Below are 25,464 nucleotides of genomic sequence, written 5' to 3' on the forward strand. Positions count from 1 at the left end.
AGTGGACAGCGATTTGAGCCATTAGGAACTTAAGTTAAAATTTCCCTCAGAAATGATTTTTAAAAAATCCATTTGTACCGCCCGTCTTTTCTTAGTATTCGCTCCACTCCGTGGGCGAATGGACAAGAAAAGCCTACTTGCTTGCATGGGGGCCCAAAGAATTTTTTAGAGGGGTCATCTTCCTGGTTGGTATATTACGTTTGATATTTTTATTTGTATTTAGAAAATCTTAAGAAATTATACATATATAAAATATTATACTCGTCGTAAGCCAGGTGGGGCCCGGCCCCCTCGTCCCCTTTTGGGCGCCCATGCTTGCTTCAACTTTGATAATGTGAATTTCATTTACGGTGATCCATTGAACCAAAGTACTATGCGAAGACACTGTTTAAGACAAGATGGAGGAGCACCCTTGGAGACATATCTTTCTACTGTGATAATGCCACCCAATCCATAAACAATACTTGCGGTTGAATTCCTTTGGTTTGTTGATCCATTCGGATTTTAAAGACATATTTGGCAATGATATTCTCTAGCAAGGTGTCGGAAGGATTGTTGAGGAAGGAATGAAGAGTCTGTTATATTTGTATTTTGTGCATATGGTGGGATTGTGGAAAGAATACCACTGTATTTAGCTCTACGGTCATAGTGCTTAATACAACATCTATTGGAAAGCTAAATTTACCTTCATTTTATCTCATATTCGTAAAATATCCCTTTTCCCTCTTTAAAAAGGTCTATCCTGTGCCGTGGAAATTTTCCTCAAACTAGCATCACTTGTGCGTGTGGTATTGGCATCAATTGATGTACGAGTCCATTTCATTTGTAAAGGGTGTTTTACAGCCAAGCACGCAAAGATTCGACTTTATTGTCCTTTTGATGTATTTTATCTGTATCTCAGTCTGTACAATATTTATTCGAAGCTATATGAGGAAAATTTTTCATCATAACATTTTTTTAAATAAATATTTACATTTAAAACAAAATTCATTTTTCTAATTTGGCTCCCTGTTCACCTGGCGCCTCCTGCGAACGCGTAGTTCGCAGGCTTCAAGATCCGGCCCTGCAGTAACAATGAAATTCTGTATTACCGCCCGACTATCGTTGTTGTGAAAACATTCATCATGATATGACGTAGGGAAATGAGTTACATTAGGGTTCTAAGATCTAATATCAAAGTTGAAACATCGTAAGTAAAACAAAAACATGTAATAGCAAATAGTTTTGAAAATAATTTCAGTTTAAACTAGCTGCGACTACATTTAATTCAAAATTGAACTTCTGGAGTGCAACATATGAGCGTAGCTAAAAGAAAAAACCAATAAGAACAGTCGGGATTTGAATCTAAGCCACACAAGTAGGAGTTCCTAACACTAACCATTCATCTACTATATTTTGTTTACTAAAACTATTTTCCATGCAGCAAAATGCCATTTCACACTGAAACATTAACAACATAAGAACAAAGATTTCAAGAAAATTTGCCAAAGCTTATGTATTTAAGGTATCCTGGTATTCGCCCAGTGGTACTGCAAAATCACTAGTCAGGATGCCTCGTATCAAAATTTGAACCGGGAGACTCTCAATTACGAAGCGTCAACACTAACCAGTAACCTTCGTTCGCTCAGTAAATGTCTTCAAATTATTTTTCTGTAATTATTTTTCAAAAATGTTTTGTTATTTTCATGAAGCAAAGAGTGCATCTTCTACTTGGGTTGAGAACTATATCTACTATACTTCTAACAGTCAACTAATAGTTGATGTTCATTATTTCTATCGATTTTCTACGTTTACTAAGTTATTTCAATTTTTTTTAAGTTTCCCTTCCGTTTATGACAATGATTAGAAATGAAGGCTCCTCTTCTTATACAAATCTTGATCATTGTAACATTTTTTTAGTCAAAATTCTGAATTATTGAAAATATTTAAATTAGTTAGAATGAAGAGGATAATACTAAGAAACATGGTTAGAAAAAAAGAAACATTGTTGTTTAACGAATTGATAAAATCAAGCTTTTTCAAAACATAAAAAAATATTGTATGGTATGGGATGATCATGGAAAAAGTAAAAGAAGCCATCGAGGACACACTAACCAACTACTGTACGCGGAGAAGTCAAGGTTTGTTAACTTGGTAGACGTATATGAAGAAACCACTAACAGAAAATAGCTGATAGCTTTACGCCTAATCATCTCAGCGACCTCGAAACTATGAACTCTACATTAACATCGGTTGTCGTTTTCGATCATTTTATGTTACTTCCTTCCATTGTCCAAGGTATGTCTTACCCCTTATCCCAATGCATGAAAAGCAAATAATATTTTCACAAACACCGCGAGGGGCAGGGAGGGAGTAACAGAACGCACACAGCTCGCTGTATGGCTTTAGGGCAAATACCTAAAGGCATAAGCAATAGGCCACTTGACCAAAAGCAATGTTGCCAAACGTAAGAGAAGGTAAGCCCACGCGCAGCCTGTCTCTTCGCGTTACATTACCTTCGACACAAAATCACTGACCCTTCGAACAAGATAACATTGTTGCGCTCTCAGAGTCAGGTTTTAATTGCATTTGTGTTGAAGAAATGAAATGAAATCTTTAAGTTTTACGTCCCACGGTTGTGCCGGTTAGGCTAAAGGAGACGGTGATGCTGAGTAATGAATGAAATGAAGAGAGTGGGAGGAAATAGGAGAACCCCGAGGAAACCGACGCACACGGTGTTCGTCCGCCACGAAGTTCAATTGGCGGGGGCTGGGATCGAACCCGAGGCCCCAAGCACTAGAGGTGAAAGCTCTGCCACTGAGCCACCGCGGCCCTAAAGGAAAAGAAAAGAAAAGCGCACCCAAGACAATACCTCTAGAGTTGTGGGGAAACTTGTCCAAATAGACTTTTATTTTTATTTACACTTAAAAAGAAAATATATTTCCATGATGGAATAAAATTCCACTAATATAATAGACATCTAAATTAGAAATAGCAAAAACAGCTGAAAGTAAGGAGAAAGCAGTAATTTCACATCAGGTTCCAAAGAGAATAAACAGCACCGAGTAAGCAAACAACAGCGTTACTCCTCCTGTGGTCCTGTCCCGAGCATGTGTCAAAGGTGACGTCATTGCACGAGTAGGACAGAAACGCGTTCAGTGATGAACTTACCAAGCCAGTAACTACTGTATTTACACCACGAAGTCCGACACTCTATAAAGTGCCTTTTATCTATACAGGATTATGCGCGATCAACATTATAACTGTTACATTTTTCATTCTCTGTTGCAAGAAAATGATTGACATAAGGATAGGACCTGTTCTTAAACGCAAAATTACATAAACGGTCTGCTAGTTTTAGTTAGAACGATCCGTCAAGTGGAGGTGGGGTAAGTTTCAAACATTTAAATATACGACGTCTTATATACTGTAGGTGCAGTACGCAACCAGTTACTAGAGAACAAACCCCGAAGTAGGACTGGTATCAAAACGAGACAATACGAGACTATTTACAGTATTAGTCTCCTTTCAACCGACAAATAGCGGTCTCACTCTCGTCTCGATAGTTTCGAAATAAATTATTTGAAATTATTCCACACTAAATTCGACAGTAGATAAATAAAATACACCTCCAATAGTTCTCCCTATTGCTTCAGAATATATAATGGATGCACCATTTTCTACTAGATAAAGTATGAATTAGCAATTCATATACAACATTCAAAAATACATATGTCTGTTTCCATTAAATATACTCATTGTTTCTTAAATTATTTATTTACTAATTGAAATACTAATTGAAGAATAGGTTTATATTTCAAAGATATATTTGAGATTAGTTTTCCCAGTAGAATACATATTTGAATCGGAATGAAATAGTACGAATCCATGGAAAGCTATGGATTTAACATTACTATCGTTTATTTTCGATTATTTTTACATGTCCCCGTGTCTCCCATGATAGAGCTAGAGGTGATATGGGTTTCGATTCCCGGCAGGAGTCGTGTGATTCGGGTTCCATGTTACGTCGTAAATGCATATCTTGTATAGGGTCACAGCTGAAAGACACGCTGAACTCTATATCACCTCACCTCGCGAGATATTCTATTTTTGCATAATTTCTAAACCACTTTTCTTTCTTTGAATCTCCTCCTTCCTCTTAGGACACGCATAGGTTCAAACCGAATCTTTCTTCACGGTTGGAGGACGCAAGGCTACTGTACCATATGCGTACAACCCTTATGAGTTGTGCAGTTTGAGTAGCACGCACGAATAAACCACGCTTACATTTATTATACATAATTAATAAAATCTCATATTAGGACTAACTTCGCACACCAAACTTTTAACAATGCGACTTTTTAAATTCTGTTCATCATCTTTATTATTATTATTATTATTATTATTATTATTATTATTATTATTATTATTATTATTATTATTATTATTATTATAGCTATATGAAGCAATTATCTCGGCCAATTTCGTTAATACACACCATTCAGCAACCGGTAGTTGTAGAAATCAGGCTTTTGCAACAGCAATTGTTAGCTCAATCGGTAGAGCGCAGACTTATGGATTCAAGGGTTACGATTTCGAATCTAGCCTAAGTCAAAAGATTTTTTTCTGATATAATTCTTGAGATGGAAATGTTTCTCTCTTCACCTCTCTTCACAAACATCTCGTAATTCTGAATAGAGATATTTGGATGTGAAAGAAAAAGTATACTAGGATATAAGAAAAGAAAGATAAATTACATGATACCTTTTGCAATTTTTAACTATATTTTCACCTATCTAGGACGTTTCTAAAAAGTTCAGACTTCTAGACCTCATTTTCGCTCTCTTACGTGTCCTTTAACTAATTTCTACAATTACTTATTGAGTCTAATTTCTACAATTACTTATTGAGTCTAATTTACTTATAATTACTTATTGAGTAATTATACATATATTACAGATTTCTTATATCTTTCTATTTTCTCTACATCATGTCTTGAGATGAATGTTTTGACAATAGGTTACAGACACGATTTTACAAAATAATACGATCTGCGATATCAGTGATACATATTGTGGTGTTTAACTTAACATATAAAGCAATAAATAGAAGAACTGAGAATACGAATCTTTTCGCGCACTGATGCTTCAAATCTGTGTCTTTACTCCCTATACCTATGTTAATTCCCTAGTCAAAATAAAAACTCTTCAAAATTAATCAAAAATTCTTATACAACCATCCCTTCCTTGGAGTACTGCGCGGTCACATACCCGTCACTGCGATGTAAAGGCACTTATGGCGACGAGGATACATAAAATGTAATAAGTACTACGAAGACTTAAAACCCCAAAATTCATTTTTAAACACTGCATTTCTCACCAACAGTGTTGGAACTAAGATTTAAAAAGGCGAGAAAATTTTCCTTATAAAGTTATTGTTTACAACAATGATATTATTATTAGTCGAGACTACAACAACACGAGTTAGTAGTCAAATGTATACTCGGTGGCCCAGGTAGCCAAAGTGGCACACATGGGTGTGCCATTTTTTAATCCGCTCCTGTGTGGACACTAATTAAGATATCGGGATATTATTCTTGCAAAATAGGATTGGATTATAGTTTATCATATTATTTTTCTTCTGGTGTCGATTTCCTTCTCAAATTTCACCCCAGTCAAAAATTCGAGAATTTTCTAATTTGAATTTCATTTACTTTTTTCCCTGTAGCTTCCTTCGTTGTAGAAAGACCTCCTTATACTTGCCAGGTAGATACCTCGGATTGATACCTAACTGTTGACATCAATTGGACGGGCCTGCGCGCAGTGTTGCCAATAAGGGAAATTAAAATTTTCCTAAATTTGGGGGAAAAATAGAAATTTTTGTTTACAAATCCGTACCTATACGTCCGAGTGTAAGTCAACTTACGCCAATCGAACATTTGTCCTTACTTAACAAACGCAAGTACAGATCGTTACAATGGGGTAATTAGGGAACGCACGAAAAATTCGTATTTAGGTTCTAACCCTTGATTTTTGTAGTTTTTCCCTACTTTTCTGTTTACAGTAATATATTTTTGGTAATTATAAGTTTTGTTCCTTAAATATCGTCATAATACTTGTAGGATATATTAGTTATGTACCAATGTTTAATTTAAGATAGTTTGCGTCTGTCTGGTAGCAGTGTTACCAGCTACAGAAAATTTTAATTCCAGATTTTAGGGGGAAATTTTGGAAAAATTATCTGTTTTGTCTCTATTATTTCCCTCTTGTTGGCTATATCGGACCAAACGTACCAGTATCTGGAAGTCTCGTCTTTGCTCTACACAACGCACTATAGAAAGTTTCAATAGGATAATTAGGGGAAGTACAGTAGACCTTGTTCTCTAATTGGGAAGATAACTGTGATTTTTTTAAAGGTAGAATGAGATATTTTTTATTGACATGCTTACTTTATTAGATATCGTCGCAATACTTGTAGGATATATTAGAGGGATACCAAAGCTTATTTTAAGACAGTTTTTGTGTGACTGATAGTAGTGTTGCCAGCTACAGAAAATTTTAATTCCAGATTTTAGGGCAAATTTTGGAAAAAAATCCCTTTTTATTTCTATTATTTTTTTCTTGTTGGCTACATTCGAACAAACGTACCAGTGTCTAACAGCCTCATCCTTAGCCTACACAGCGCATCATAAAAAGTTTCACTAGAATAATTAGGGAAAGTACAGTTGAGGTTTATAATAAACCATGTTTTGTAAATGGTAAGAAAATGGTGAATTTCTGAGGTAGAATGAGATTTTTTTAAAATTTCATGCTTACTTTGTTATATATCGCCATGATACTTGTAGGATATATTCTTGGAGTACTACGGACTATTTTCAGATAATTTTCGTCTGTCTGATAGTAGTGTTTTCAGCCAAAACAATTAATTCCCGCTTTTAGGTGAAAAATTCGGAAAATTTCCCTTTTCCCCTCTATTATTACCCTCTTACTGGCTACATTGAAACAAACGTACCACTACCTGAAAGCTTCCTCTTTGCCTTTCAGAACGCAGCATAAAAAGTTTCAATAAGATAATTAGAGAAGTGTAGCCCCGGCATATTTGATTTTTGCTTGTGAGGCGTAAAAAGTGTCAAAATTTCATGTGTATGACAGAATTTTTTCTTTTCATCTTTGAATGGAAGCAAGCGACTTCAGGATTTCACTGTACCTTGTCAACACACCAAAGATTTTTTTAGGCGACTTGAATCCATATAGCAGCAGTGGTACTAGATACAAAAAATTTTGAAATTCGGTTAGGGATTTTTTAAAAAATTTTCACCCATACATTTCTCTCAATAATTTCCCACCCATTGGCAATACTGCAATGCAACTTACACCAAAAAATAGCCACATCCATTTTCTAAAAGCAAGGCCTTAACCATATCAATTGAATGAATGGTTTTTGAGCAGTAAGTCACTAACTGGAAATGTAGGAAAACGCCAAAAATGACCTGGGGCCGAAAGGAATAATCACACAATTTTGCTAGTATATAGGTGCAAAGAAACAAAAGATTTGTAAGTTACGAGGGCTTCGACTCAAGTTCTGTTGATTACTTCAATAATCTGCGACGTAAATCAATAAATAATAGTTGCCAGAAAAAAAACAGACATTTGAAAAAAAACATGAAAAAGAACGATGTTTTTTATTGAAAAAAAACTTCACAGAAAAAAAACCGTTTTTTTACAACACTAACTTCCACCATTTTGACAGTGAAAAAACAGTAACTCAGCTAAAAAAAAAAAAAAACTTCTCATTCGTACACAAGACCACAACGTAGACATTTCTGATTTTTTACTCAAACCAAAAATGTCTAAGATTTTCAAGCAAGACAAGAACAATAATAGTAAATTAGACTCTGAAGATGCTCAAGAAGGAGCTTTAGATGGAGAAGAAATTGATGAAGAGGAAGACAGCCTGGGAGCAACTGTGAAACTTTGGATTAAACGAAATTTTATTAAGCCATGCAGATGTTTACATCAGTATATAAATAATTTCTAATCAATAATTTTACTATTGTGCGGTTACATTATGTTCCTTTGAAAATACTTGTGGTTCTGCTATTCTACAATGAATACACTTCCAAACATGTCTGCTGATATATGAAGTTATCAAACAACTCTCGAAGTTATTGCGTAGGGCATGTATTCCTATTACATGTGCGCACAGATAATCGCACTTAATATAGTATGTAATATGTAGTTTTTTAATTGCCGTAATATTAAATATAATAATTTGTTATATTCTTTGTGTTCTTGTCTGTCTGTAAGTTGATAATAGTAGCACATTCGCCCTAAATTCCACGTGTTCTCAGTTATTCTGGAAAAGAATGACAAATAAAAACAAGCCAGTCAGACAGACGACAATTGCAACAAGAAAAAGGGTTACTGTTGTGAAAAATCGAAAATTCTGTGTAATACACTACGCATAAAACGAAACTGAAACGACCACAAATTTCATTAAAAAAAAAGAAAAAAAACTTCCATAAGAACTTTCAGGTCAAAGTACTGTGGCAAGAGATTATTATTGGTCCGAATGCATGTACGGTGCGAGTCATATGAATGTTTAATTGTAAGTTTTCCCATTTTCACCGAATATTGTATCAGATCGTATCGGAAATGGTTTGAATAAAGTCTGAAACTGATTTTCTAGACATTTGTGTTTGACAAAAGTGCTAAATCATAGTTCATTTTACGTGCACAGTGAATAACTACTTCCATACACATGTAGTTGTTTCATTTAACAACAGCTTTCACATAATATTATATTTGCCCCCCTTGAAATTTGAAAATTTTGAGTAGGACCCCGTCTGGGACCCTGGGATAAATATTTTTACTTTCAATCATACTATTTTCGAAATGATGACTCACGTATTTTCCTGTTTTGGCATCTGTCGCACTATTTCAGATTTATGAGGGTGGCCATAGACTTTACAATGGTGGCTTTGCTGACATTTTGACCGGTCACCATTTTACACATGGTAATTTTAGAGACTAGTTTCGTCTTCGTTCATTTCCCAACAGCTTTCCAATGATACGCTACTTGATCTCGTCACCATTTGCAAATTTTGAGTTGAACCCTGCCTGGGACCCTGCGGGTGGCCCTGGGACAACAATTTTTGCTTTGATACGTTGTACTTTTAAAATGATCAAACGTATTTTCCTGTTTTGGCATCTGTCGTACCGTTTGCGATTTCTAGGGGCTTACAACGAATTTTCTAGACACTCTGCATATTAATATAACTCGCACAGTATATGGATTAGGAAATTTTTTATTACAGTTTCATAATAGGTGTCATTAGTGCTTTCGATTGGTATATAAACCATCTTCCACTTCGATATATAATATAACTCTCTCCCCTTGTAAATTGAAAAACGTTTTCTGATGTAATATTGTAAGAACTGTAAAATATTCAGAAACTGAATGTTGAGTCTATTAATTTGAACACGTCTGTAGTAAGGATAGACTATATTTCACATTTTCATCTTTGCTAAAATATCTTGATCAGTATTTCAGAATTAAAATAAATAAATATTTACGCAACGCTCAAAATAAGTCTCCTATATGCTACGTCATGAAAATGAATATTTAAAAGTAATCAAATAAGATAAGTTAGTTTTCACAATTAAAATCAATGGTCTAACAATAACATGCTAAACGTATTTCAAATGTATTAAAAGTTAATAAATAGGAGTACCCAGAACTTTTCATGTGGGTGTGTGTGAAAGTAATTGAAGCCACTCTACCCTTTTATTATAACATTTTTAAGAATAAGTTTTATTGGGTTTTCTGTATTTTAAAAGAAAGAAAATGTGACAATTGAAGGGAAAAAATAAACATATAGGGCGAGCACTGGTTAATCAAACATATACTCATATAATGCTGTTTATAGGATTTTGTCCGCCTTGTCAGAATTGTTCTTGGATTTTTTATCGCTTGGATTTTGTCCCCGCTCTCGTTACTACAGCCATTATATGCACCTACATGACTTCCGATGTGCATAAAAACACGCTAGGAGTCAAGCATTTCGGTGCTACATTTCCCTTAAAAAATTCTTCCAGCATAAAATTCCCTGTCTCCAAAGGTTAGGCAGAACGGGAATTCCCGTTCTGCCTAAAGATAAAATCATTTAAAATATTTTCTACAAAGTGCTGGAGGGCATTTAGGGAGAACGGGAATGAATCATGAACTCCAAACTAAAATTTCTAATATGGAGATGTGTTTATATAAAACAGTCCCTTTTTTCTACATTAATAAATTCCAGAACACTTGAAGTTTTATTTTTTTAAAGATGTGCCAAATATATACGGAACTCGTAAATTTGAGGAAAAAACTTGCATAATAAACTCTCGATAGAGATCGAACTTGAGACCCTGTGTGCAAATCACACGCGCTAGCAACTACAGAAGCAGGGAGTACTGTTTCAAGTAAAAGCTTCACCCTCTTCCTACAGAAGAACTCCTTTGTAGTTCACTTACATATAATACCAACATGTAACGCTTCCCAATGGTAACATTCCGATTTTGATAAAATTTGGCAGGTAGATACTACACATTAAATAAACGAAACCGTGTGTTTTATTTTCTGCGGAAAAACGGTTTTAGAGAGCAAAAGTCCCCACCCAAAATTTTGAAAGTTGATGCCCGAAAGGCAAGAAGAAGTGGATCGAAGTGAATGAAATTGTGCACAAATTTTGTAAACATAAAATGAAACAATACGTGTTTTGTATCTTTCTGGAAGAAAACGGTTTGGTGGAGTACGACAGACCAATCCAACCTTTGATCACGAAATATCAAAGGTGCTAAATACAGTATGTCAGAAGTGCCTAAAGGACATGACGAATTGCAACGAAACTAAAATAAACGAATACGGGTTTTATATTTTCTGCGGAAAAACGGTGTTAGGGGGCAAAAGCCCCAACCCAAAATTTTCAAAGTTGACGCCCGAAAGGCAAGAAGAAGTGGACAGAAGTGAATGAAACTGCACAGATATTGCAGACTTAAAATGAGGGAACACATGTTTTGTATTTTCCTGGAAAAAACGGTAGGGTGCGGCATGGGCCTTTCCAAACCTTTGATCATGAAATATCAAAAGTACTAATAACAGTATGTCAGAAGTGCCTAGAGGATATGAAGAATTGCAACAAAACTTTGTGTAGTGACAATACGCAAAAAATAAACGAATACGGGTTTTTTATTTTATGCGAAAAACAGTTTTAGGGAGCAAAAGTTCCCACCCAATATTGTGAAAGTTGACGCCCGAAAGGCAAGAAGAAGTGGACCGAAGTGAATGAAACTGTGCACAGATATTGTAGACCTAAAATGAGGGAATACGTGTTTCGTATTTTCCTAAAAAAAAATGGGTGGGGACTGACCTTCAAAACTGTTGATTGCGAAATATGAAAGGTGCAAATAAGTGTACATTAGAAGTTCCTAAAGGATATGAAGAAGTGCAAGGAAACTTTGTGCAAAAATAAAATTAACACGTGTTTTTAGTTCGTGCGGAAAAACTGTTTTGGGGATAAGGTCCCCTCCGAAAAAAGTAAATATTACCGTAGTAGCGGAGGAAGGAGTGGACCGAAGCAAATGAAATTGTGTGTAGATGTAAAGTAAGGCCTGTCGAATTTCCTAACTGTCCGCATCCGATTTGCTTCAAATTTCGCACATCAACAGTAAACAGAACATAAATCGACACATGATTTTGTTTACGCGGAAAAACATTGTAAGATGAAAGGGGGCCCCCCGAAATACTATAAAATACGCTATGCTGTTTCTGCATACTGTTCATGTGCCAAATTTGAAGAAATAGGTTGGGGACACTTGTTGAACACAAAAAGCCTTATTTTATTTATATCTACACACAATTTCTTTCGCTTCGGTCCACTCTTTCAGCCACTCAACGCTTCGGTCCACCCAACAGTTTTTTCTTTTCTTTTTTTCAGGAAAATATGAATCACGTATTCCCTACTCTTACGTCTACAATATCTGTGTACAATTTCATTCACTCCGGTCTACTTCTTCTTGTCTTTCGGGCGTCAATTTTCAAAATTTTGAGTGTGTGCTTTTGCTCCTAAAAACGTTTTTCCGAAGGAAAAAAGTGTTAGTTTATTGTCCCTAGTAGTATAGACCATACTTCTCCCCGTAATTCGATGCCAACCCCCTAAAATTAAATTATCTGTTTTTATACTATTTTATTAAATTTTTACGAATTTTATCCTACTTTTTGGTACAATTTATGGTGATTTTATAAAATTTATGGCGAGTTTATGATTATTTTATATATTTTTTGGTGATTTTCCTTACATTTTGCCATTTTATAGTGATTTTCAGTGTTGCCATTGAACAAAAAATTATTGTAAAATATTTTTGATAATATACTTTGATATCTAAAAGGGTAACACTTGATGGAAACACACAAATGGTTAAGAATACAAAAGTTACTTACCATTCTTCCCAAGCCTCTAAGAAACTTGTTCCTTCGTTTTCTTATTCTTCCCTGAAGTCGTGAAGAATAGCTGAATGAACTTGAGGGATGCCAAGAGAGGTTTATGTTAATCTTAAATAGAACTGTTTTTTGTATTCAAGAAACTAATTGGAAATGGTTGAAGGAAGGAGACACATATGGCGAAAGAATGTTGGGCCCAAAGGTCAGGTAACCAGTGGGGGAAAGGAGCAGGAAGAGGGGAAGGGAGTAGTCATAGAGGAATATGTAAAGATATAAGATCTTGTGGGAGGAAACAGACGCAACTCTAAGAAAAGTGTTTTACGTATTTATATGGTATTTTCACTAGCTGATACGGGATTTTAGCATAGCGTATCATCTGTTGAATGATGTTGGGTATATTCGTGTACGAAAGTCAGATGAATGACAAATTAGATGTATATATATATATATATATATATATATATATATATATATATATATATATATATATATATATATATATAATGAATAGTTTGTGAATGGGTGTATGTATGCATACTGTTTTTGATATGTGGACAGGAATATATGTACCATATTGCCTGTATATCATGTTTCGTATGCATGTAACTGTTTTAAGCATGTGTTGATGGGTTGCATAACCTCTTTGATGTAACGGTAGGATGGATAGCTTGTACCTTTTGGTTTGTATTGTAGAGTTATATATTGCGACTTTTTATGCATGTAAGGGTTTTAAGTACGCCTTGAATATAATGTTGGGTTGCATAACCTCCAACTTTTCGATTGTATTGTAGGGTTATATATTGTGACTCTTTATGTGTGTAAGTGTTTTAACATTATCTTGAATGCAATGTTGGGATATATATTGTGATTTTTACGTATGTAGGTGTTTGTTAGTCATGTCCTAGTTGTATTTTAAGCACAAATGATATTACTGTAGTATAATCCATTTACTTATTTATATCTTTTAACTAGTCTTCTAATGAAAATATTGCTACGTTTACCTACTTCTAAGATGATTCATCTTGTAGAAGACATTATGACGTCAACATGGTTTCCAACTTAGGATGATTTATTGTAGCAACATAAAATATTATAAATACGTATAAATAACCTTATATGAACCATACGTATTCTTCCTTTATCTTATATAGAATACATATACTTCGTAATATATCAATATTTGTTTGTATATAGGTATAGGAATAAAACATAATATCGTAAATTGTAATGATTTATTGTATTTATATAGTCTACAATATTCTATTTCCAATATTGGCATATATATGTATATATATAAAATAAGATATTTACTATACTTACAACATTCTTTAATAACATATTCCCATATTTACATTATATATACGTAGAAGTACCAACTGACAGGTGTTGTGGAAAACTTGTGATCACATCTGAGGAAATTATGACTATAGTACGACACCATATTACCTTTACGCAGTTTACTATTTACATATTTACTTATATATATACACAATATCAATTATTTAACACACTTAATACTTTGATAACCATATAGCAATGTCCTATAGTCAGTAATACTGTTATGATTTAATCGTCATCTTTTATTTTCAACTATTTGATGTGTTTTAGTTTCAGACTTGGATACGATGACAAACCCTGGTTTTCGTACAATTCTCCCTGAATTGTTTAACTGTTTTTTGTCAACTTTATCCCGAACTAGTTGATAAAAATGTTCAAAGTTAATTTCTTGTCGTGTACGATGATTTAAAGTTATTCCTCTAATTTTAAATACATAATCTACTTTTCCCGTTTCAAATTCTTTCATTCTATAGGCATAATTTTTTGGCCCTAAGCCTAAAAATGTATTAATTTTCCAGCCATCAGGAAATTCATTAGTTAGTTCACCCAGGTAGGAACCCAAAGAAAGTGGAGGCTTTTCATTACGTTGCTGTACAAACATAATACTATCAGTGTCACAGTACAATACACGATTAGGATGTGCAGCTGTTAGTAACTCGTAAAGTTTTAGACGTGCCCACGAGGTGATGAATACTGCAAGGACATTTGAAAATTTCCATGGTTTGTTTTTGTTTTCAATGTTTTTATATGATACAATGAGATGTTGCTCTCTAATAGGTAATACAGTTTGTACCTCATATTGTGGTGCCCATAGATAACTTAAAAATTTTTCTGGAGTATCTACAATTACAGATTGAGATAAATCTGTTCGCTGTCCCCATTTTCCATATAAGGAATTGAGGAATATTTTGGAAATATACTTCAGACCAGGATTTGATTGAATGTTATTTTCCGTTAACTGAATGCATTCATGGACATAATAGTCTGCAATATATTTCTCTTGGTCTTTTTAGTTTTGCACCAGCTGGGAAACCCTGAAGACTCCTGTTTCATTTTTAGGAAGGAATTGACATAATCTTTAAACATATTATCTTCAGATCCGGATAATTTGAATTCCCAAATTTTGATAATTTGTAGAATTTTGTATCCGAGCTCTAAAGCAACATGAAGTTCAGGAGTACAGTATGTACCAGTAATGACACGCTCGGTATCATTATGCATGCAATTGTTATTATTTTGTTTCATACACGTACGACATAACCCAAACAAAAGGCGTCCATTACACGTATATGGTAAAATTGGAAAATATAAGTCTTTTCGAGGTAAGATGGTGCATTTGACTAATCCATGAATACTTTTAACTTATGGAAAGTCTGGTCCCTTTTATATTTTTGGTTTACCTATAGGCAATGGCTTACGTGCCATCACAGAAGGATATAACGAAGTTACATCACAATATGCCACAAACTCTTCGCTGGTACATTCGTACAATGCATTGAAATATTCGGTACGTCCACCATAAAAACTATCTTTAGGAACCAGATGATCGACAAGATCATGATACTGTGTTTGAATAAACTGTTGTAATTTTTTGTCATTTTTAACATGTGGTCCCATTCGCATTCCCACATTTCAATCACATTAAGATTTAATTTTTTAAGAAATGCTATTTTTGTGGTGTTTTTTTCATACCGATCTTGTAATGATGTACCTTGCTTAGAGGTGGAATTTAAGGATACGTGTCGTAGTGTAGGATAACAGTTCAAGCACCCGTGATAGTAACACTCATGAAATTCGTAAAATGTATTTGTTTTACTTTCAAATCCATCGACCTTATAACTCCCAAATCGTTTTTCCAAGCCATTTCCGGAATGGCGGATTTTATTACCAGTATTACGTTCTAAGTACCGTAACCAGTACATTGCCTTTAGGCTTTGACGATCACGACGCTCAAACCCATAGGGTGGAATAATTGTAATAATTTATTTGGGTAAATATAAGGTACTATAAATCAGTATTGCAAAACTAGCAATAGTTGGCGCGACGATAAAACATTGGATACCATTTGTTTGGTCTTCAATTAAGTTTGAAAGTTTAACGACAGCTTCTGCTAAAATTTTGACATCATTTCTACAATACTCCATCATTTCCTTTTGGAGATTATACTCCTCACCACTTACAGCACGTTTTTCGTGGCAGATGATAAGTTGGTTTTGGTCTTCAGTGCTCCTTGAATCAGGGTCAAAATACTTTAGCTCAGGAATTTTGCCTACATAATTTTGATTCTCTAATGTATTGAACAAGTATGGGAAATCTCCCTTTCGTAAATTTGCAGAAAGACCTAACGTTTTAGGTAATTTGGATAATTTAACTCCCATATACAAATAAGTGTCACGGAAGTAAATCTTTTGTCCTAAACGCATTTCAACAATTTTTTGCCTTGACATTATTACTTCAGGTGTAAAATGATGGTTTATTATCAAAGTTTTAGCACAGAATTGCATATCATAATTACTGTCATTATGGGAAAGTACAAATTTTTTTTAAACATTGGACGAGTTATTAATACCTGATTAACAAATCCATCAATGTTGTGGAAATCAAACGAACGGAATCCATTTTTATCTCCGCATACAAAGCATGTATCATCTAGTTTCATGTCCTTACACTTGTAGCAGGCATGAATACAATTCACAAAATTCATGTGATGTTCTTGTTCTCCTTGTTCATTTTTAGGAAGCAACATTGTTTCTACATCAAAGATGTACAAAAAGGTATCTACATGTTGCACCGTAGTCGTTTGAACAAAACAAATATGGTCATCGCTTACATATGTATAACATGTTTTACAATAACGTTCACCACATTCATATTCAGACTTATGTGAACGCATGTCAACCATATCACCGCATTGGACACAGATTCTCTTTGTTTCGCATAAACTCTTTCCGCAAACAAATACTGTTTTATGATTGGCAAAGCATTCATCCCTAGAAAACAGTCTATGACAATTAATGCACTCGAGTTTAATATTATTATTATTACAAACATTGTGATACTTTTCACACATTGTGCATTTGAAGTTACACTTATGATTTTCTGTATGATCATAACCTTCCAAACAATACTGACAATAACTTTTCTCTTTTAATAGCGTTGTAATAGTATTAATTAATTCATAGTATCCTTCAGTATACAAAATGAAAATTTTCTTTGGTCCATGTATTCCAAAATAAATTACATTGTAGTTACGAGTTAAACGATTTTTTTCGTAAATAACAATTTGATGAGGTACTAGCTTATTTTGAAACTTTTTTAGATCATCAATAGTACATCCAACTTGGATTTCAATGTCAAATTTAGCATTAACACAGAATTCCTTTGCCTGATTTAACAAACGTTCAGAACTGTTTTTCAATGTATGTAAGTAGTTATAACGATGATCAGCCCTAGCCATTCCAAGAATAATACTTTTGGGAAGACAATACACATCCTTTTGTATAGAAATAGTACATTGTTGCATGTGTGTTACAAGATCAACATATTTTGCTGAACCCATAGTTCGTCCCCTACCATTACGTGAATCAACAATATGAATTTTGAAATTTACTTTATCACCTAATAAACAATTTTCGTTACTATTTAAAACATTTTCAATATTACGAAATAGAATGTCGGAGATTAAATCTGATTTTTGACGCCACGAAATGTATATTGGTTTATTAATCGTGAAAGCAGAACTTTCTATTGTTATACCAACATACAAATCATCGTCGGCATCATTTAACACATGGTCCTTTACAAATTCAAATAACAACTGAATATTTTTTCAGGATCATCAATTCCGCTAGTTTGCAAACGTTCAATTGTAACTTCCTTTCCCGTAAGTCCAAAATAAGTGTAATGTTTGGTTGTATTATTAAAAATACGAAAATATTCATTTGTTTTACCACTCCCATACATGTTAGGTTGTGATACAAAATTAGTATTAGGACTTGGAAAGTTTATAGAATTTTCCATGAACACGCTAAAGTCATCTGTAGTTAAACCATTCGTTTTTCCTTCAGACAAAAGTTCCATAAAATTTTCACGAGCAAAGTTCCTTATTTTATCTTGGCGAAAGAGGCCTACATGATATAAATCAATAAAATTTTTTGCAGACTTACAATTTTTCAAAACAACATGAGGATCGTAGTCAAAATGCATAAACAACGCTTGCAATAGCTTGGAATAAGCTTCGTTGCTTACCCTCGTACCCGTAGCATGGCATTGTGTTAACACTTCCCACGTAAATAAAACTTCATTTGGATTTTAATATCCGCGCGCTTTTTGTGCTGACAACATAGTGCAGATCACAGTGTCCTTCCATTGTATTACTGTTACACAAAATATGTAATTGCAGTTTGAATTATTTTTTCTTAAAACAGTAAATATTTTACACGACGTTGTAGTATAAATAAATTAATAGTGTTATTTACTGTGGACACAGAAGTTTTGATAATTCTTTTCGTAGTTTTCAAATGACAAGGTTCCGTAGCTAGACTTTTATGATATGATCCAAAACGTGTTCACCAAAGATATACTTTTAAGAATTCTTTCACACTTAGCAGTAAATATAAATTACAATGTCCCGTATCTTTTTCAGTTCACGAATGATTTAGTTCTAAGTTTACCAACAATACACTTGAAAGCTTATCGGCAATTGCACTATTACTTACCGTTAACTATAATAATAAACCTTCCTGTAAATTTTTCAGTTTAGTATCGATGCACTAGCACTTGCCACTCACTAACTATATTTTTAGTTCACCGAAGATATACTTCTAAGTTTATAGGTTAATCCTTCACTACTTTCCGATAATTGTAGTTTACAAATTGCCGTAATGAAATTGTCTTTAGACTAATTACAGCATGCAGCGTACAAGCAGGACACGTGTTTACTTTTTTAATGATTCTTGAATACTGAATTACAAACAATGTATTGTCTTATTATGCACACAGATAATTGGAAATTCCAAGAATTCCACACGAACGTTTCCGAAGATTGCCGAACTTTACAGAAAATAAACAAGAGTTTATCGACAATTCCTGTACACGTTTGGTAAATGTAACTTCATAAACTTGTAACTTTAAAGATCACCAAAGGTATACTTTAAAGTTTATTGCTAGATGTACGTGCACTTTGCATAATTGTAACTTCGTAACAAAATTGTTGTTTTAAAATAATTGCAGTAACAACACAGAGTATAACGATGAACGGCTTTACTTTAACACTACTAGTTGTATACGATGTTGTACAGTTTGTTGCGCGAAATTTTTACTTTCAAAATGTAATCTCGTACACAGATACATTTAGTTTGAAGTCTCGTACTCAGGTGTTTGAAAATACATAAAAATATTTTAAATTTGTAACAGTAATATTACGAAATGTGTTAATTATATGGTATTAAACACAAACTAATTTCATGAACATTCTGTAACGTTACACAATATGTTGTAACACTTCAAACAATCTTAGTTGGTTCGTATCTTTTTTCATTCTTTCTCTTCCTGTGGAAGCTCTGCTTATTTTTCTTAACAGAAAACTCATAGAGTGTGATCATATTAAAATTGCTGTGATCTTATAAATAATTCGTTTTCTACGAAACTCCGAAGAATAACATTCTGAAATAGTAAAAACTCTTAAGAACAGCTACACTGTGAACCTACAAATAATTCCGAAAATACTAAAACTGCAAACTGTTAAATAATCAGAAATACTAAAATTGACAAACAAGTTGAAACATAGGGAAATTATTTTTCTTAACACTCGTTAAGTGTGAACCTACAATAATGCGTTTTCCGATAGAAACTCAAAGTAACATAGTTGCAAACTGTAAAATAATTCGGAATACTAATTGACAAACAAGTTGAAACTTAAGGAAATTATTTTTTCTTAACACTCGTTCAGTGTGAACTTACAATAATACGTTTTCCGATAGAAACACAAAGTAACATAGTTGCAAACTGTAAAATAATTCGAAATACTAATTGAGAAAACATAACCTTGAACATAAGAAAGTTATTTTTTAACACAATATTTGTGGGTTAAACTTAAAAAAATTATTACATGAAACTCTTTGATTGTTAAATGGAGAAGTAAAATTTAAGTCAGCGTTGCTATTCAATGAGCAGACTAAAAGTAAAAGGACAAGTTAAGAAATAAAATGTACAACTCAAAATAAAGAATGTAGAAACAAAACTCAAAACACAATGTTGCAATCCAAATTCCGTAACAAAAAACGTAAAACTGAAAATAGGAAATGCAGACACAGAATTTTTAAAACACAATGTTGAAATTCAAAATGCAGAAAGTAAAATAAAAATGCACAAAGGAAAAAATAAAAATGCAGAAATAAATTAAAACTACAAGAAATAAAAATGTAAAACTGAAAATAAAACATACAGAAAGAAAATTAAAAACAGTGTTGCAATCCAAATTGCAAAAGGAAAAATTAAAAGTACAAGTTTAAAAACTGAAACACGCAAAGCTAAAAATAAAAACACAGAACCAAAACTTCAAACAGTGTTGCAATCCAAATTGCAAAAAGAAAATTAAAAGTACAACTTTTAATATTACAAATGTAAAAATAAAAATAGAAAATATGCAGAATTAAATTTTAAACAATGTTGCAATCCAAATTGCAAAAAGAAAAAAGTACAACTTTAAAAATTGAAACATGCAAAAGTGAAAATAAAAATGCAGAAACAAAATTAAAACAATGTTGCAATGCATACGCAAAAAGAAAATTAAAAATACAAGTTACAAACAAAATGTAAAACTGAAAATAAAAATGCAGAAGCAAAATTAAAACTATAAGTTTAAAATTAATATGCAAACTAAAATAAAAAGTGATAAAACAAATTTAAAAACGTAAAACTGAAATGAAAACACAGAAACAAAATTAAAAACAACGTTGCAATTCAAATTGCAAAGAAAATTAAAAGTACAACTTTTAATATTAGAAATGTAAAACTAGAAATAAAAAAATACAGAAACAAAATTAAAAACAATGTTGCAATCCAAAATACAGAAAGTAAATAATAAAAATGCAGAAACAAAATTAAAACTACAAGACAGAAAAATGCAAAACTGAAAATAAAAAATACAGAAACAAAAATTTAAAAACAATGTTGCAATCCAAATTGCAAAAAGAAAAATTTAAAGTACAAGTTTAAAAATTGAAACATGCAAAACTAAAAATAAAATATACAGAAACCAAACATAAAACACAATGTTGCAATCCAAATTGCGAAAAGAATATTAAAAGTACAACTTTAAAACATAATGTTACATTTCAAATTCCGAAACAAAATAAAAATTACAAATTAAGAAGTAGAAAAGGCAAAACTGAAAATAAAAATGCAGAAGCAAAATTAAAAGTACAAGTTTAAAATTAATATGGAAACTAAAATAACAAGTGCAGAACCAAATTAAAAACAATGTTACAGTCCAAAATACAGAAAGGAAAAATTAAAATACAAACATGGGACATATACGAAACATTACGTAGTAGTATAGACTGTACTTCTACTGTCATTATTTTAATGACATGCGTTTGCAACGAATTTCGGGACTAGAGAGACGTGTCAGGACCATCAGAACATATCCTCTGCAACGTCCCTACAACTACCTAAATGTTATAAAGGAAAGTTTCGAGGTAAATTTAATGTAGAAAGTAGGGATACAGAACTCAAAAGAGCCATAAGAAAATTTGTTTTTATGTAATGGTTATGCCGGCTAAGCTACAGAAGACGTCGATGACGAGAAAGAAAAAAATATTAGAACAAAGAAAGTGGGAGAAAGCGGTACCCGGAGAAAACCTACACCCAGGATGTTTGTTCAGTACAATGCCCACTAGGTGGGAGCTGGCTGGAAGAGGGTGAACCATTAAATTAACACTGCAGTAATAATAATAATAATAATAATAATAATAATAATAATAATAATAATAATAATAATAATAATGGTATTAAAACTTTTATAGTTGACCTAAAAATTGGCAAAACTTATTTAAACGTAGGGATTTCGGAGAGGAGGTTCCGTTTCTTCAAGACACACCTCTGCAACTACCCACATTTTAAACAAAAGCTTTCCACTAAAGTTTCATGTAGAAAGTATTCTACTGCATGTTTTAAGGAAAATAACTGTAATAAAAATAACTGACTATCACCCAACAGTAAGGCATATAACAAACTAATTTTTAGGATATGCAAAGATAATTATAAAAGCTTTGCTACAAAATATCTACACAGACCATAATTCAATGAGCTCTGAAATACAAAGTAACAAAATGCCTATAAGATTCAGCCTACAGAGCAATTGTTACTTAAAGAATGGACATACACATTTCGAGAATCGAGACAAGACGAGAAATGTTTACGATACTTTTCGTCTCGTCTCGATTCTCATCTCGAAAGTGAGACGATAATTTAAGTTGGCCTTGTCCCATCTCGAATGTAAAATGTTAATTCTCATTTTTTTCCTTGTTTTAGAAATGAGATGAAAAATTCCTCTTTTCATGGGCAACATTAAACAAAACCAAAATATTCTTGCCAAATGTCACGTTTCTGCTTGTAATGGTATGAATTGAGCGATAATTAGCTCTTACTTTTTAATCTTCTACGAGATAATAATAATTATTATGTTTATTATTATTACTATTATTATTCATGAAGCTTTGATAGTTCAAGTATTGAAACATATGAGTATTCAAATATCTTAATATAATAAAACATCATTGTCGATCAATCGCCTTATAAAATCCTAAAGTAAAAAATGCCCGACCTGGATTCGAACCACGAACCTCCAGATTACTGACCCATCGCCTTGACCACTGAACCACGATCACTACGCGATAAATGATTCGTCTTTAGTGGCGTTACTTTAGGTTTCTTTTCCTCCGCTTGCAAAGTTGTATTTCTTCGTTTCAGAACGTCTTTCGTATTCCTTTTATGATGATATAAGTGAATAATCTTCGGCAAAGTTTATATTAATAACTTGAGTTTTTCTTAAACCTTTGGTTCACAAGTTTGTTTCTTCTCCACACGAAAGCACAGATATGACTGATTTAATTCTCATACTCTGCACTTGTTTCAAAGCAGTCGCCATTACCTGATCAATGATTTATATCCGCCACGATACATTGTAACTGAGTTACAAGAGATTTACATCCTATCTGACCCCTGGAACATTTGCTTGCAATTACTGAAAAGAAATGAAAAGAATCATTGAATAACACTCATTTCTGTCAGTAGATATTTTAGAGCTCTGTGCGTGCATTACAGACTTTAGGAAACATAAAACCTACTGCAGTTATTGGCAATTTCCATAGATTTCTTAGGGGGCATCTTACTAGCTTGCAGTCTTTAAAGAAGGGAAAGAATGAAACTAAAGATTTTATGAAGCTCTGGGAACATTGTGTGACTTTTTTTAATTTTGGCTCTTAAAAATATTTTAGAACAAACGAATCGAAAAGACTGTTTTAAAGCTATAACGTTGTAAACTTGATTCCTGTTTCTGTTTCAGCTGAATAGAAAGAGTGTACTACGTCACACTCACTGCCTGAGACAGGGAGAGGTGGAGGAGGGGAAGGAGTTGTATTGGATACTAGAATCAACTCATCGATTGAGACATGTATTTCTGGATGCATATGAAAACGGTGCAAGAGTTTATTATTAATTTGGACTTAGAATTTTTGTAACAATTTCTATGCCGTGAACTGTACCACTCCCTTTTAGAAAGACAAAAAGCATAAGGTTCAGAGAAGTCAAGGCATTCTCGCGAATTTCCACTCTAAGTTGGTGTTACTTTGACTATTCATTCAAAGGCACGTAGTAAATTTTTGGTGGAACTGATGATGGTTTGGATATTTCTGTAGATTACAACAGACTACTAAGATTGGAAATAGCTTTAGCAAATGAAATTCTGCACCGCTCCGAATACAATGGAGGTTTGTGTATTCCACCAGAACTTGCGAAGAGGAGATTTATTTACTATGCTGCAGATAACTTGGACTTCTTAGAGGATTCTCCAGATGGAAAAGGGACGCTGCATGCTACTGTTATGGTTTGTTACCAAGAAATGCATGAAAATGACGAATCTCTAGTTATTTCTTTGAATGAAGAGAAAGAGGAGGGAAGTCATTCACTAAAATTAGTTCTACATTATCCAAAAAAAATATTAGTCCGTGTGGTGGATCAAGCCGTCTTAAACCAAAAATACCGTTTATACTGAATGTAACGCCAACCAGAATCCTGTTCAACTCAGAGTCACACACAATATCTATTTAGCTTGGAGCTTATTAAAGGCTAGAATGATACTAAATCCTTCTGTTGATGCAAGATCATGTTTGTATGATATTGACAGTGACTAACCTGACCAAAAAGATAATGACAATTTTGATTCCCAAAGCAATGTAAATTCACTACCAAATGTGATCTAACCTGGAATTCTTTTAATGCACAATTGCTTGGTAGTCCTAAAACATTAACTCGAGTGTATGTTTTACCATTAATACCAGCATCTGCAACTGACCGTTCAATACAATTAACCTTCTTCCAACAATTAGATCTCGGACGGAGATGCAAAAAGTATTTTAAGTTTAGATCAGGGTTTGTACAGGCCTGTTCAGCAACTCGTAATGTCTCGACAGAACTTAAAAGATCGATTTGTATTAAGGCTAGAGGAACTGACAGGGTATAATGGGACATAATAGGGTATAATGGCATTTCTTCGAGCTCTTGGAGAATTTTGTGGTGGAAATGGTATTCCTGAATTGTGGGAAGTGCTATACAACAGTGACAGTGTTGTGCAATAAATCTTAACAGATAAACACGTTAGACGTGCAATTGAAGCTCATAAACGCACACTCGTTGCGCTCTACCATTTTTATTTTGAAGAATTATTCGACAAAAATATGCCTCGAGCGTTAATAGAAAAGGTGGATAATATGAGAGGGAAATCAATCACAAAAGAGGACAATGAAGACCTTCTCCGTCTTATTGAAGCGTGCAAGCTGTAAGTCAAAATAGAAGAATTTGCTTTGGTAAGAAATCAGACCCTACATTTCAAATGTTTCGTGAATATATGAGGATGGTGGAATGTTTGCTGAACCTTATTCGATCTAATACCTACTGGAAAACATTTATTAATGTTGCAGATGAAATCCTCCAGGCAATGACATCTCCAGGTTCAAGTGAGATAATCACTGATGAAACATTTGATGAGCTTGAGGCGTTCGTTTCCCAACTTTATAAACCTGGAACTAGTATTTGTAAACTCGCAGACTTACGGTAGTATTTATTTTCGAACAAGGAAGTTAGTTGATTAAAAAATACCACCTACAAGAAGTGCTTTGGTTCCTGATATAAAAAGAGTAAACTACCGAGTAATGATTTGGAATAAAGACGATCAATCTCAACCCCCAATCCCATCTCCCATTGGTCATGGATGGCAGTTTGAAGATGGAATGCTATGTCCTATTCGCTGTGAAATGTTATGTGTTACAGATTCAATTTTGCAACTGACTAGATGTTCATGCTGAAAGACTAGGTGTAATCCACTATGTAAACGTTTCTCATACAATCTACCATGTACTGAAATGTGCGAGTGCAAAGGAGGCGGAG

This window comes from Thermobia domestica, chromosome 7 (assembly GCF_964235325.1).
Source record: "Thermobia domestica chromosome 7, izTheDome1.hap1.1, whole genome shotgun sequence".
Lineage (NCBI taxonomy): Eukaryota > Metazoa > Arthropoda > Insecta > Zygentoma > Lepismatidae > Thermobia > Thermobia domestica.